A 15,594-nucleotide genomic window follows, 5' to 3' on the forward strand; every position below is an offset into this window, starting at 1 on the left:
GCACTTTTAGGAAGTTTTATCTTCACCATCGGCCTTAGGAAAGAGCATTCATCACGCTCACGTTTAGAAGCTGAGTTCAATGAAGTGGGCCACTCAAGGTTCCAGGAACCGGGTCGTGGGACCTCACGCGGCTTTATATAATCCATTCCACAAAGGAGGGTGTTTATTAACATTGACTGCAGCCTTAGGCGCAAATCTCCCTGGGCTTCCCTGAGGGGAGGTCCCTGGTTCCAACCGCACCAACTCCAGAGGCCGCTTTGTGCTGTCAGCAGGTGCACTGGTCCCCGACCTTGCTCGGATGTTAGGTGCTCTCACGGTCAGACAGTCCGGCTCCTCGGCGTCTTCTTTTGGGTTGCGGAATCAGAAGGCTGGCAAGCACTCCTCGGCAGGAGTTGAGAGTTTGCAGACGGCCCCTGAGAAGCTGGCGCGCTCCGAATTGGCTGAGCGCTCGGCCGGGGGAGGGCGGGGAGTTTGCCCAACGTCCCTGGCCGGAATCCCTGCCTCCCGGAGCCGCGAGCTCCGAAGCCAGACAAGTTGGAGAGGTCCGCGGGTAGCGGACGCTCGCTAGCAATTGCGGACCCAAGCGCTCGCCTGCTCCCGCGCCCCGGTGCCCCGCGCCCGGGAAGGAGCGCTCCCGCGGGGCGTCCGGGCCGAGTGTGGACGCGGCTGCGCGCGGCCCCGCCAGGGCTGGGAGTTTGCAGACCGTCCCTGCCGCGGCCCGCTCCGCGCCGGCCCTGCGGCTCCCGGGCGCGTCCAGCCCAGGTAGCCGCGCCGCAGGCTCGGGGCGCCGCGACCCCGCGTCCCGCCGCGGGCACGGCGGCCCCGGCGGCCGCTCCGGCTGCAGCTCGGCGGAGAGGTAAGAGCTGCTGGCGGGGTCGGGGTGATCGCGTCGGAGCGCGCTCTCCATCCGGGCCGGGGATGCACACGCAGAGGGGACCGCGGGGGGCGAGAGCGGGCGGGGAGAGCCAGCACCCCGGGCTGCGCAGCTGGGAGCTTCCGCCCACCCGCCACCCCACAGCCGCCCTGCGTGGGTGCTCCGGCGCCAGCAGCGGCGGCTGCTCTGCAGGACCCTGGGAGGGGTGCATCTTGGGGGGCGCCCACCTGCCCCGGGCAGCCTATTCCGAAGGGAGGCTAGAACCGTTCCCCAGCTCCCCCAGGCCCTGTGACACGGGGTATACTGGGCTTTACAAAGGTGGTTCGGGCTGCGCGGGCTGGATGAGGGCGGCCAGGGCTGGCAGGTGGGTTCTGAGGCTGCGGAGGAACCGGTTGGGGGTCACGTTGCTTGCGGGCTGGGCTTGGGTTGGGGAGGGGGTGGATGTCCTGGGGACCTGAGGGCGCAGGACGCGCAGGGTGCTGGGCCCCTTGGGAGGAAGGAGAAAGGCTGGCCTCGGTGCTCTGGAGAGGAGAGATGCGGTGGGTGGGTGCTGCGAGCTGGGCCGGGGTTGAGGGGTTCTCCGAGATCTCAGGGTGCCCCATCCCTCAGAGACTGCCCACCGGGACTGCTGCCCCGCGGGCGCATTCCGGGAGGCTGCGGGGCGCAGAGCCCACACCCGCGGAGCACACACACTCCGGGAGAGCATGCTCAGTGCGGCCCTGGGAACTTCCTGCCCAGTCGCCAACCGCCCCGGCCCTCTCCTCCTGGCCCCTCTGCGGCTCGCAAAGTTGGGGGGTGGGAGCTGCGTGGGTTGTGGGGGGAACTGCATGTACCCCTCGGCGCCCCTCAGCACCCTCACCCTCAATCCCGGCCCCTGCCCTGCATCTGCCCAGCCCCGAGCGCTGCTCCCCGTGGCCGCCTCCACCGCTGGGCACGGGGGCGTGGATGTCATCTATGGTGGCCAGAGGCCTTGGCGGCACGGCTGTCAGCGTGGTGGCCCCACTGGCAGTGCGCAGCCGGCAGTGGTGGGGAGAGCCCAGCTGGCAGAGCCGGGTGGTGGAAGGGGGTGTGTGAGCCCTGGGACGTTTGCGCGCACACACTCCCGGCTGTCACACAAAGCCCTGGTTTCTTCACCACCGTGAAGAGAGGGAAGGGGTGGCGCCTGCCTTGTTCAGCCTCGTTTGGCGCGCCCACTGGGTGCTGGGTGTCCCGGGGTTGTGGGAATCGCGCGATGTATGTGTGGGTTTCCAGAGGTGCTGGAGTTGGGGTCTGGGTTCCTGTCTCCTGACACTGTCAGGCATTAACTAGCACTGGCACCACTGGATGCAGCCGCCTTCTCTGGCTCTGGTGGCCCTAATGGAGAAGGCTGGATGTCTCCGTGTGTGAGGGCTAGGACTCACAGGTGTGTGTGTGTCGGGCGGGGGAGGGGGTTGCGGGGGGGGGGGGGCTAGGTTGGGGATAGAGAGGGAAGGTGACTTTTCCACCGGTGTACACCCAGATCCAGGAGGGGCGGCAAGGGGAGTGAATGTCTTGGACTGCGCTCCTCCAGGTCCTGGCCAGCACCTGAGCCCGGGGTTGAGTTTTAACACGGAGAGGACACCCCAGTGGTGGCCAGTGATGCTGCTCAGAAATAGAATCTGACCTGAGATGTTCACCAGTCGCCCTTCAGGGTTAGGACTGGAGAGTTCTGATATTCTTCCTTTTCTTTAGTTAAAATCCTCGGCCCATGTAGCGCACCTGAAGTGGCAAAACCCTGAAAATCCAGAGGCACTTTATTTAGTGTTGGGCATTGAGAGAAGAGAGGATGTTGCTGCACCTGGTACCTGATGGTGGCAGAACTGAGTGCTTGGGCAGAGATCTGTTCTTTTTTCTTTCTTTTCTTCCTTTGTTTGGCTACCTTCTTGGCTTTGGGATACCTGTGACTAGAATCTGCCCGGAACAAGGAGTGTGCAGTCCTGGTCTGGAGTTTTGCAGATTTTGCCTCTACTCCGAGGCACCCCCGCCCCTATCTCCATTCCATCCCTCTGCCCAGATCTGCTAGCCCCCTGTCACCCAGCAAGCAGCGCGAGGGCCTTTTGATCCCTGGAGCGGTGTGCTTTCAAGGGCTTCGTGTGTGGACCCGTGATGCCTGAGCTCGTTTATATATAGCCGCACATCCCTGTGCGTTCTCATCAAGCAGCCTGTGCATATGCGTGTGCATATGCGGTGTTCTTGAAAGGACACCAAGAGAGATCCTAGGAATTCAGATTTCCCCTCTCTTCCCTTTCAGCTTGCTCAGTTTAAAAATAACCCAGCAGCCTTCTGCCCAGCTGGCCTCTGAAAGTACCAAAATATCAGAGTCCCCCATGGTTGTCGCCGAGGTGGGGAGGGCTGTGGCGACTCCCCCTGAGAGGTGTGGCTGCTCAGCGTTCATCCTACATGCTGTTTCCATGTGGAACATGACTTTGCCTGACGGACGTTCTGTCGATGCAGAGTCACGTAGGGTTCATGGAGACAGGGGACAAGCAGTGACCAGTGTCTGGAAAATTCCAGAGTAGTCATGAGTGAGGTTCCGGCTGCTGAGTTCATGCCCTCAGTGGTCACTGCTCTGGAGCATTGCCCCACTCCTTCACCTCCTCGGAGTGCTTATTTCCTCTCTCACTGACTTCATGTGTACCCCCCCCCCCCCCCCCCCCCGCTCCTAGGAACTCCTGGCAAGCTGTTTCAGTGGGGTCCGTCCTGCTCTTGGCAGAGCCTGAGCTGTGGGCTTTGCCGCAGGTCTGCTCTCGGCGAAGGCTGGCATCTGGGCAAGGGTCCTTGTGTCAGGTGAACAGCTGGCAAGTTTTGATGGATGAATGGGTACGTGTTCCAGAATGGAAGTTTTGTTTTTTAGATTTATTTGTTTTTATTGGAAAGTTAGATATATAGAGAGGAAGAGAGACAGAGAGGAAGATCTTCCATCCAGTGAATCACTTCCCAAGTGACTGCTGAGCTGTCCCAATGCCAGGATCCAGGAGCTTCTTTTGGGTATCCCACATGGGTGCAAGGTCTCAAGGCTTTGACTGACATCCACTGCTTTCCCAGGCCACAAGCAGGGAGCTGGATGGGAACTTGGGCTGCCAGGATTAGAACCAGCACCCATACAGGATCCTGGCATGTGCAAGGCGAGGACTTTAGCCACTAGGCTACTGTGCTGGGCCCAGAATGGAAGTTCTTTACCAAGGGAGGCACTTATCTTATATTTGGTGGGTGGTGGTGGGGTAGTGTTTGCTGTGGGGGTGACAGTTGAGAATTTAGGGTGAGAAAGAAACCTTTGGAACTTGTCAGTACAGGTTTTACTGGGCTGCCTTTAAAGTTAATAGTTGCTTTTGAAGTCTGGAGAGGCGTTCTTAATTGCCAGAAGATAGCTCTCCTTGAAATTTCTGTTGGAAATTAAGCATCTCCCCCAACTGTAAAGTTTTTTGAAGTCTCCAATCTAAGTCGGATCTCTGCACTGGGTTTTATAGGCTGTGTCAGCATGGACGGATTGAGTGCTGCGCAGCTGGGACCCTGGCTACAGGCATCCTCATGAGCATTTATCCGACATCTGCCATTGCATTGTGCCCGGGGCTGGGGCAGGGTATGGAGCTATCCCTCTTTTAAATTACCTTCTCACTTTTAATTTATCTAACCTTCTCTTCCAGTGTGTTAATGCAAACTAATAGCTCCTGGAAAGCTGCCAGTGTGGCTCCCAGGAGCCCAAGTACTGTATCCACGCTCTCAGCGCAGGCATTGTGATTTGAACTGTGTATTTGCCTCTTTGGGCTGTTTTTGTTAAATTCATCTATCTATCTATCTATCTATCTATCTATCTATCTATCTATCTATCTATCTATCTATCCACTCCACCATTTAAATACATCCTTCTCTGACTCAACCAAAGATCTGGAGGATGGCATGTGTGTATGGGAGGGGTTTGAAGAGTTCCTTCTTTGAAATGCCACAGCTCTGTTGGCTAAACACAGAACCTTCTGGAAGGAGAACAGGGCTTTTCTCTTGTGCTCTTTGTCCAGTCTCAGAAATGCAGACAGGCAGGGCACATACGGTAGGGGGACGGCAAGGTTTGGTGGAAGCAGCTGTCCTTGTAAACTGGCTCTGTTTCTTTGTCACCTTCACTGCCAGGCCTGTGCCACTGCCAGCTGCCCCTTGGCTCCCACAAGGTCTGTGGAGTCCTTCTCTTCCCCGTGGCCTGTGACCGCGGAAGTGAGACGTGCTCCGAAGGATTTGGTTACTGGCAGAGGTTTAGTAACACTTCCCAGTAGACTGGCTTGTTAACTTGCAGCGTAGTTCGAGATGCCTCTGGAGTAAGAACAGCCCTGCGTATCCTTCCGTGGTTTCTGTGCCGGGCCCTCGTAGTGCAGTTCTGTGCGCAGACTCCGGTTGCTGGTAGAAAGGCTCTTCCGCATCCCATAGACAGAGTTCTGCTCTAATCATTTTGGGGTTCCTTTGTGTCTCAGACTCCGGTTCTCCCAAAGGTAGTGTGTTGTGCTGGTGATCATGTCTTGCCGAAGCGTGAAGAACTGGCAGATGAGAACATTGAAGTAAGGAGGATGAAAGCTTCTCCTCTAGTTGACGTCATTTCACGTGCTTCCATTGTGCCATGTACTATCATCCTCACTGTAACGCTGAGAGATCCCGTCACTCTGTGCACAGGGAGACGGTGAGGTTGTGAAATCTGGCCAAGGCTCCAGACAGCTATAGCAGGTGGCAGAGGATCAAGACTCAGGTGGTCTGGATCTAGCTAGATTAGGACTAGCATGCTCCATCCTAGCTAGCACTTTCTTTCTAAGCTGGGGTCTAGGAGTTGCTTTCAGATACCTTCTTTGTCTCAGAGGGTCACGGAGACCCTGAGGGTGAAGGACTTGCTCCAGGTCCTACCAGCAGGTGGCAACAGCAAAGTCAGGGCTTCCTTCCCATCCTGGATGCCGGAGGAGCAATCTATCAACAACTGATAACTCATGTGTACCTTATTTGTAGTGATGATCCTGGAAGGCAATGTGGAGTGATTGGTGTCTGTGTCCCCTGGAGCCCTCAGAGGGCTTACCCCCAATGTCACCTCAGAATGGGGTGGCCAGGAGGAGTTGGTTGGCCCGTCGCCGTCTCATCCCCGCATCAAAAGACCAAACCACTTGTGTCCTTTTGTGTGAGTGCTTCCTTTCTTACATCGCCTTTTCAGCTTGACTTTTTTAGATTACAGTCTGGGCTTGCATTTGACATTGCATTCTTAATCTGTGCATCTTAGGAACACAGGTTTCAGTCACTTCTGTAGGAATGCAAGGTGGGCAAGGGGCGGGAGGCTCCTGGCAGGAGTCTCAGAGTTGTGTCTTAGAAGTCCAAAAAGGGTACCTAGGAAGACAGCAGACGGCTCTGCTGATTCCTGAGGTCCCCCAGACTTTCTGGAATTTCCCTGCTGGGCATTCCAGTGAGCCACTTCTGCCACCTTTTATTCGCTTCTGTGTGCCCTGGAATACATGAGACACTCCCCCACCCCCACCCCAGGGTGGTCTCCCCCACCTGGCTCTGAAGTTTTCTGGTTAATAAATCGTTGCTAGTCGCTCAAGGAGTTTAATGTCTAGATCTTGTCAGAGTCTGTATGGAAGTTCATTTACAAAGGAAAAGGCAAATAGAAACAGTAGTCCAGCCTGCAGTGTAGTGCTGGGCTTCACTTCTTTCTGTTTCTTTGTTTTTCTTTTTAAAGACTTATTTTTAGTTTTATTTGAAAGGCAGAGAGACAGGGAGGAGATACACACAGAAGAGAAAGACTCTTCTATCCCCTGATTCACTCTCCAAATGGGTGAAACACCCGGCGCTGAGCCAGTCCAAAGCCAGAAGCCTGGAGGTCTCCTCCAGGTCTCTCATGAGAGTTCAAGAGTCTAAGGACGCAAACAGGGAGCTGGATTGGAAGTGGAGCAGCTGGGGCTTGAACTGGTGCCTACATGGGATGTTGGTGCCACAGGCAGGAGCTTAGTTGACTACACCATGGCACCAGCCCCTTGGCTTTACTTCATGTTGGAAAGAAAAGGGAACTTGAATGAGCTCCAAAGATCCATTCAGTCCTACTGTTTCATTCTGTATGTGTGGCAAAGGAATTGCAGAATAAGTAAATAGACTAACTCTGCTATTGGATTATGGAAAAAAAAAACAGAAGAGAGTGAGAAAATACATTTGTTTGGTCGGGGGACTCTTTTTTAGTAGGGAGCCAAAATGGCTTGCCTAAGAACCAACCTGTGTGTATCCATCTCTTTGTTATGTGTAACTGTATGTTTAGAAGGAGAAAGGCTATGCCTTTATGTTTGGTTTCTAAATAACCTGCTTGTCACTAGGGAACCATTCCCCCCACCTCTGGGAAATTGAGCTTCAAAGAGGAAAAGGTGACCAGGCTGCCAGAGTCTTGTGGTTACCTGGATCGGCACCCTGGGGAGCGTGATGAGCTGTTTATGCTGCCCCACACCCATTCCCAGGAACCCTCTCCTTCCTGGTGGAAACGCTACATTGAAAAAATATTAGATTGTTTGCTGTCAGGCCCCTGGCAGCTGCTTTTTTTTTTTTAGACCCATCTGTTATTTTCAACTCTTTTTTATTTATGAGTGTTCATGTGGATGTGTTTGCTAAATGACCGATTCGTTCTCATATGCATCTAGTTTAAAGATGCTTCTGCCTGCCACCAAGAGTGACGTTTCTGTTTTCCTGTGGCACCTTTCTTAGTGTTGTGTTTCATGTGCTTCCTTCATCCCTCTCCTGTGGTTCTCTAGAGAAACCATGCTAAAAGACGGCACCAGGTGGGGGACTGGGACAGACAGAGGGAGCTGTCCTCCAGTCTCCCCTGCCCCCCAGCCCTGGGAACCTTCGTCCTGGGGTATCCCTGGCCCTGTGTAAGACTTTTGCAGACACAACTCCAGATCGCATAAGCTTCCCCAGGTTGCCATCCATCCTTCACAGACTTCTGGCTCCTATTAGCCAGGGCTGACCATGGCACATTATCCCCCCACTGCCTTCATTTAAATTTGAACCACATGCTGAGTATTGCCTACCCAAAAATACGTGTGACCAAAAGCATTTCAGATCTTGGAAATTTAGGGAAATGCTTGCAGGAAGTTATCTTAGGGGATGGGACCCAAGTTTAAACACTGAATTCACTAATGTTTCCAATATACTTAAGCATATGACCTCATAATTTTATAATAACTTTAGATGCCTGTGATCAGGTGTGACATTTTCCAGTTCTTCATATTGATGCTTAAACACCTGTCAGGTTTTGGAGTGTTCTGGACTTTAGGGATGTTTAACTTGTATTTTCTTGCCAGATTAAAGATGGGACTGTTACATGGGCAGTCTTTCCTGCATGTACACACATAATTCCTGGGTAAATAGGATTAACAGGATTAACTTTCTTGCATAGATTCATTATTCCTATTTCCTTATTGCATTTCGGGTGCCCAGGGAGCACCAGTAAGAACATTCCTCCCCTACTCCGCCCCCACTTCTATCTCACTCCCCCAACTCCTTCCCTTCTTCCCCCCACTAGTTTGTTCTACAAAAATCTGGCCTTCCACAATGCTCCGTCAGTACTGTGGAGCTGTCCAGTAAGCAGAGCCTGCCACATTGCAGTCACAAGATCCACTGGGCAGGGTGGATGGGAGTAAACTTTGACCCCAGCAGGTGAAGTCTCTCTGCCAACACCCGGGTTACTTGTGTGCTCTAGGTTTCTAATGTTTCCTGTCTTGGATGATCCATCACTTTAGCTTCTCCCACCCGGGGTTCTGCTAGTGGTGTTGCTTGGCTAGGCTTAGCACGCTTGTTCTCTCCAGCCTCATTCATTGGCCCTTAAGGCTGTTCTTAGCTGTGTCTCTTGATTTGAGGTCTTATTTGGTTATTGTGCTTTATTAGAATTCTCTCATTTCTAATCAGTGAGTAGACACTTTTTTAAAAGATTGATTTATTTTTTGTTGGAAAGCCAGATAGATATACAGAAAGGGGGAGAGACAGAGAGGAAGATCTTCTGTCCAATGATTCACTCCCCAGGTGGCCGCAACAGCCAGAGCTGAGCCAGAGTTGATCCAATCTGAAGCCAGGAGCCAGGGGCTTTTTCTGGGTCTTCCACATGGGTGCAGGGTCCCAAAGCTTTGGGCCATCCTCCACTGCTTTCCCAGGCCACAGGCAGGGAGCTGGATGGAAAATGGTGCACCGGGATTGGAGCCAGCACCCGTATGAGAATCTGGCACATGCAAGGCCAGGATTTTAGCTGCTAGACTACAGCACCGGGCCCTAGTAGATTTTAGTAGGTATTTTCCCCTCTCACATTGAACATGTTCATGGGCCCTTCAAAGGTCAACAAATTGGGATTCTGGAAGAAAAAGTTAAGAGTGATCAGGATTCGCTCTACAGAGGAGGAGCAGCCATCAGTTAACTGAAGTCTTCTGAAGAAGTTCTGGAGAAGGAGTTTTGTTATTTGGCTTCCCCCTGCTACTTGTGTGTTGGGGCTACAGGTGCGGAGTTCTTGGAGATACTGTAGATCATTTCATTACTCTTTTCCATGAAGTGCGGCAGAGTGTTTTCTCCAAGATACTGCATTGGTCCGTCTACCTTACTGCCTTTGGTCTAGCTGCCGCTCTCATTGGCTTTCCTTTTCTGTGCCATGCCTGCTCAGTGTTCTCCTACGTCCAGAGTTTCTTCCTCTCAGCCCAGTGGCTTCCAGAGTGCCTTTTCCCTTTCTTTCTCGTCAGATTTTAGTGGGAGCATGACACCGTCCTATTGTTATTGTAGCAAGTAACCACAAAATAATAGTTTAAGCAATATGCAGTTTTACTTTGGATTCTATAGATGGCAAGAGATTCATATGGGTCTTGTTGGCTAAGATCAGGTATCTTCCTCCTAGGAACCCCTAGGGAGAAGTCTGTTTCTTTGTCTTTGGCAGTCTCTAGAGTAGGGATGAGAACCATCCTGGAGTCTGAAGACCATAGAAGGCAGTCATTTGGTGTGGCCCTGCCAAGAGAACAGCAGCATCAAAAATCCATGCATCTGTGGTAGGCTTATTGGTACTTTTGGGTTTTTTTTTTAATGATTTATTTATTTTTATTGGAAAGGCAGATCCAAAGAGAGAAGGAGAGACAGAGGGAAAGATCTTCCATCTGCTGGCTCACACCCCAAATGGCAGCAGCAGCTGGAGCTAAGCCAATCTGAAGCCAGGAGGTTTATCTGGGTCTCCTACATGGGTGCAGGATCCCAAGGACTTGGGCCATTGTTTGCTGCTTTCCCAGGCTATAAGCAGGGAGCAAGATAGGAAGTAGAACAGCCAGAACATAAACCAGCACCGATATGGGATCCCAGTGCTTGCAAGGGATGGACTTAGTCTGTGGAGCTATTGCGCTGGGCCCAAGTTGATCATTTTGTTTGGCCCATGAACCAAGTTATAATAGCTAAGTGCCTCTTGGTGAAAAGGCTGCCCCTACCTGTGGGGCTGTGCACCTTCCTAGGCTGCTGCCCCTCATTTCAACAGCAACCGCATCAAGTTGAGTCCTTGTGCTTCTGCTGCCACATAGCTTCTCCTACTTGAGTGTGGCAACATTCTTGGCTCTAAGGATCTGTATGATTAGATTAGAGTGACCAGGCTCATCTGGGATAATCCCCCATCTTGAGTCCTTAGATTGATCCCATCTGCCCTTTCTAGTGGCATATTCCCTGCTTCGTTAGAATTAGGACATGGACATCTTTCTGGGCCATTTTTCTGCCTCCTAAAAACACTTTGTAAGAAAATGGTTCGTTACTCTTTATGCAAAGACTCTAGTCTATTTTTGTAGAGAGATTTTACTGGTCTGAGAAATGTACCTGCTTGCTTGCTCCTCCACTGTTCTGCAGCTGCTTGCAGAACATATTGGTAGCTAAATAAAACTTGCAATCTCCTACAGCCACACCTGGAGCTGCGTACTTACACACGTCCATGCTAAGGTCATTGCAGCAATGAGATTATTACAGCCGGGGAACCGAGGAGTGAAAGAAGCTTTCCCACTGTCACAGAACCCGAAGGGACAAAGCCAGGGAACATAAATTCACATTCCGAAAAGCCTGCATTCTGCTCAGTGGGGTTCTAACAAATTCTGTATGCAGAGCATGAAAAAATATCACATGTTGCTTCCCAGTGTCTTTCACACAGTGGGGCTCATGAAAGCATGTCCAGGCTAGCCCAGAGGGGTTAGCCAGGTAGTCCTCAGAATAATCCCATCCTGGACCATCTGACTAGCTGCTGCCTTCCGTCTCCTGAGCCTGGATCTAACACCACTGTTGAACCTGCACAGTCCTGCACCCATTGTTCTAAGCCACTGAGTTGCTATTGATACACAGCTCACATCAGATGTTTGAATATACAAGAGGTAATTTTCATATCCCTTTAAAGATCATTTGGGGTTGTTACAGTTCGTTAATATTTCTCTTAGATTGTGCTTTCCCTTTTGACCATTATGTCTGCCCTTTTCCCTCCCTTTTAGTCTTACAAATCTTACCAACTTCACCAAGCAGCAAACTTATTCTTGCCTCATCAACTATCTGCCATTGTCTCCTGTGGAAGGGTTTGACCCTGCTGGCCAGGGAGAATGATTGTAACACAGATTGCATTTCCCTTGCAGAGCAGAAGGCATTTCCTGTCTGTGCCTTGAAGAAGAGTTAGTTCTCTGGGCCTGCACTGGGTTGATGTCGCCATGCATCAGCTCTCCTGGCATGAACAAGTCTGGCGAATGTGAAACCTGTCCCTTCTCCTGTGCCATACTCCACCTTTCTTCTCTGTTTACTTAGCTCAACAATTACATTTAGGCTGTTTGGATGGGCACTAGGCCCAACCATTGAGATGTCCCCTAGGATGCCTGTAACTCAAATTGGAATGCCTGGATCGCAGTCTCAGCTCTAGTCCGGATTCTAGTTTCCTGCTGCTGCATACCCGTGGAGGCGGCAGATGATGCTCAAGTACTTGGGTCGCTGCCACCGACATGGGAAATCTAGCTTGGGCTCCTGGCACCAGCCTCAGTTTGGCCCAACCCCAGCTAGTGTAGACATCTGGTGAGTGATTCAGTCGATAAAGAGTTCACTCTGTCCATCTGTGTCTCAAAATCAACCCCAAAAATAAACAGATATGTATTTATTTGTTTAAAAAAGGTTTTTCCTGTTTAGTATCACGACTGATTGGCTTAGATAGGAAACTTTAGGAATTTCTAAAGTATTTCATTTTATTTAGTGTGAAGCCCCTCTTTTAATTTAGGTAGGGCTTTCTAAGGGAAACTAACTGGAATTAAAATAGACACAAATTCCATTGAAGTGCTAGTTATTTATTCATTAGATTCATGCAGTGACTTTTTAGTGATATAATGGACTCCATTAGTGAGAGAGACAGAAGAACTGCCATCTTGACTTTCTTTCAGAACACCTTGCTGGCCTCTGATTCCTATTACCACATTTCTGAATTAGGATGGTATTATTCCTGCGCCTCAAAATAGTTGAAAAGGTTTTCCAAAAAGTCATTATTTTTTTCCCCCACTCAAACTTAATTAGGCCTCCAAAGGCCACATTTCTCCTCTCCCTACATTTTCCAAGCCTGTGGGGGGAAGGACACCATTGTTATTTATAATGTGTGACTCAGGGGATTGATGAGAAAAAGCTGAGGCAGAAAAGGCTTCAGAGTCTGAGTCTGAAAGGTTGAGTGAAGAGTGGTCACTGGCCCATTCTGCAGTAAAGTCAGAGTCGACAAAAATGACCTCGAACTGCAGCCTGAGGAGCTTAGGGAAGAACTGAAGGGTGTCTCCAGGACAAGGTGCCTTCTTTGTCACTGTGACACTAGGTTCTCCCCAGCAGTTCTGCTGGTGCTGATGTGTGTAGTGGAGTTGTAGCCCATCACTCAGGGAGGCTGGTGGTTGGATTCCCGTACTCTGAAACCCACAGACTGGGAAGGGGGTCCAGGAGCCACCAATAGCCAGGGCTTAAGGCCTTAGGCACCCTCCAAGCCCCTTGCACCCTCCTGTCAGCCGCCTGCCTAGCTGCCAGCATCTCTTCTACCTTCTCCTGCTTTTCTTGTTCCAAGGGCAGAATTCTGGGTAAGAATTCGCTATATAACACATTTGCTTTTTCTCTTGAAATGCTGGTTTTCCTTTTTTGGATAGTACACCCCACAATTGGAGCTCTCCTGGAAGTAGACAGGGGCTGGGATCTAGGGAGAGGACTCTGGTCCAGCCCCGGATTCTCCAGTCCAGAAATGCATGCAGGTGATTTTTAGATGGAGAGATGCCATAGCATTTGTTTTACGGGCACCATGGACATTAAACATTCACCCTGGCTGGAACAGCTGTGTACCATAAAAATCATTTCTGTGACAGTGTTTGACTAGGTAATCACAGACAAGCAAAGCTTGAGCCTAAATCTCACTTACATACAAGCAAATTATTTTTGCAATTTTAATTTAAAAGAGTTTCTTAGCAATAGAGCATGTGCTATCCTTAATATGGTCACTGCCCCAGTGCACTCAGTGTCCTGGATGAACTGGAACTCAATTCAGGCTTGTCACACGAGTGGCAGAAAGACAGCTACCTGAGCCATCACTCTTGTCTCCCAGGGCTTGCATGAACAGGAAGGAAGCTGACACTGAACCTGGAATTGAACCCAGGCTCTCTAATGTGGAATATGGCATCTCCTTTAAACAATTTTTTTTTCAAGATTTTTTCTTCTTAGAAAGACAGATTTACAGGGAAGGAGAAAAAGATCTTTCATCTTTTGGTTCATTCCGCAAATGGCTGCAATGGCCAAGACTGAGCTGATCTGAAGCTAGGAGCCAGGCGCTTCCTCTCAGTTTCTCAGATGGGTGCAGGGACCCAAGGACTTGGGTTATCCTCCACTGTTTTCCGGGCCCTAAGCAGGGACCTGGATTGGAAGTGGAGTATCCAGAACATGAAGTGGCGTGAAGGGATGTTAAAAATGTACTTGAAGCTGAGGGAGTTTGAGGCTGAGAGGGTTTGGAATGCAGCTCTGGGGAAGGCCTAAGTCCCTTGTATCACAGGGTCTGCGTCCGTGGACTCCACCTTCAGGTTGGACATTCTCAAAGGAAAATTGTGTCTGTCCTTATCTTGGACAGATTTGTTCCTTCTTGGCTTCATTTCCTTAAATAATATAGTGTAACAACTAATTACAAGGCAAATGCGTTAACTTAAGTCTTATGGAATTGATTTTAAGTAGCTGGAAAGACTTCATAGGTTCTATGCATTTCAATAACTTTCTCGCTTTAAATACTGGACTGGAACATCATCAGCTTTGGGGGGTCTTGAAGCCCATCTTCCAGGGGATGCTGCTGGGATTCATACTTCTAACACTAACTTTTTTTTTTTTTAAGAAAGCAAACAGATGCATTCATTGATGTGGCAGATTAAGGGAGAAGAGTAGAGACTGGGTTCCAGTTCCCATCCGCGCTCCTGGATGGTGGACTCTTCTTAGTGCAGATTCACCCCACCTTTTCCACCATGTGTTTTATTGCTCTTGCTGGATCAAGGTTCGTTTGTGGATCTCCTTATCATTCTTGAAAAATCACAGGAGTGATCTGCCTCTTTTTAAATTTCTTATTTGAAAGGCAGATGTACAGAGAGGTGAGAGGGACAGAGACATCTTCCATCTGTGGTTCACAATGCCTGGAGAGGAGCTGATCCTTAGCCGAGATCCAGAAGCTTCTTCTGGATCTCCCACTTGGATACAGGTATCCACGGGCTTGAGCTGTTCTTCACTGTTTTCCCAGCCCGCAAGCAGAGTTGGATCAGAAGTGGAGCAGCCGGGACATGATCTGGCACACATATGGGCTGCTGGCACTGTGAGGCAGAGGATCAGCCTGTTGAGCCAGCACACCAGCCCCTGCTCTACCTCTTAAAGATTCCATTGTCTCAAAGTCCACACTTTGGAGAGCAAGCTGTCAGTCTATGTATCTGTGGAAGACAAACTACGTCCAAACTATTGCAGGACAAAAGCAGGTTGTTGTGTCGCTAGAACTATGGTGAACCAGTGTGCATGGCTTCAAAGGGACCTGTGAGCTGATGTGGAAAACAATACAGCTTCTCTTCATTGATCTCTTGCCAAAATGCAACTATCCCTTCACTTTCGAATAACAGTGTGCAACAGCAGTAGTTTTTGATTTTGTCACTGATAGATGATAGCCAGTATTTTCATATTACATTATAGTTGGCTAACAGATATGTTCCATTTACCACTAGTTGGACATGATGGTGCCAGTTACATCTGCTGCTAGGGTGTATTACTTTTTTTTTTTTTTAAAGATTTATTTATTTATTGGAAAGTCAGTATACAGAGAGGAGGAGAGACAGAGAGGAAGCTCTTCCATCCGATGATTCACTCCCCAAGTGAGCGCAATGGCCGATGCTATGCCGATCCGAAGCCAGGATCCAGGAACTTTCTTCGGGTATCCCACACGGGTGCAGGGTCCCAAAGCTTTGGGCCATCCTCGACTGCCCTCCCAGGCCACAAGCAGGGAGCTGGATGGGAAGTGGAGCTGCGGGGATTAGAACTGGCGCCCATATGGGATCCCGGCGTGTTCAAGGCGAGGACTTCAGCCACTAGGCCACGCTGCCGGGCCCCATAGGGTGTGTTACTTAATGCATTAATAAACAAACACATACATTATTATTTCATGCATTAATAATGCTTTTGTCACTGAATTTAGATAAAATTTA

General features: G+C 50.4%; 1 protein-coding gene across 3 annotated transcripts in view; it reads left to right on the forward strand.

Moving 5' to 3' along the window:
- Window positions 1-545: 545 nt before the first annotated feature.
- MGAT5 (alpha-1,6-mannosylglycoprotein 6-beta-N-acetylglucosaminyltransferase) overlaps window positions 546-15,594 on the forward strand; it is a 331,427-nt gene continuing 316,378 nt past the window's right edge. For all 3 annotated transcript variants that reach the window (XM_040971485.1, XM_040971487.1, XM_040971486.1), the window contains exon 1: window positions 546-856. The gene's annotated coding sequence lies outside the window, so the exon portion shown is untranslated. The remainder of the gene's footprint in view (window positions 857-15,594) is intronic.

The sequence above is a fragment of the Ochotona curzoniae genome, unplaced genomic scaffold (genome assembly GCF_017591425.1).
Source record: "Ochotona curzoniae isolate NIBS_2020 unplaced genomic scaffold, NIBS_Ocur_1.0 contig_2210, whole genome shotgun sequence".
NCBI lineage: Eukaryota > Metazoa > Chordata > Mammalia > Lagomorpha > Ochotonidae > Ochotona > Ochotona curzoniae.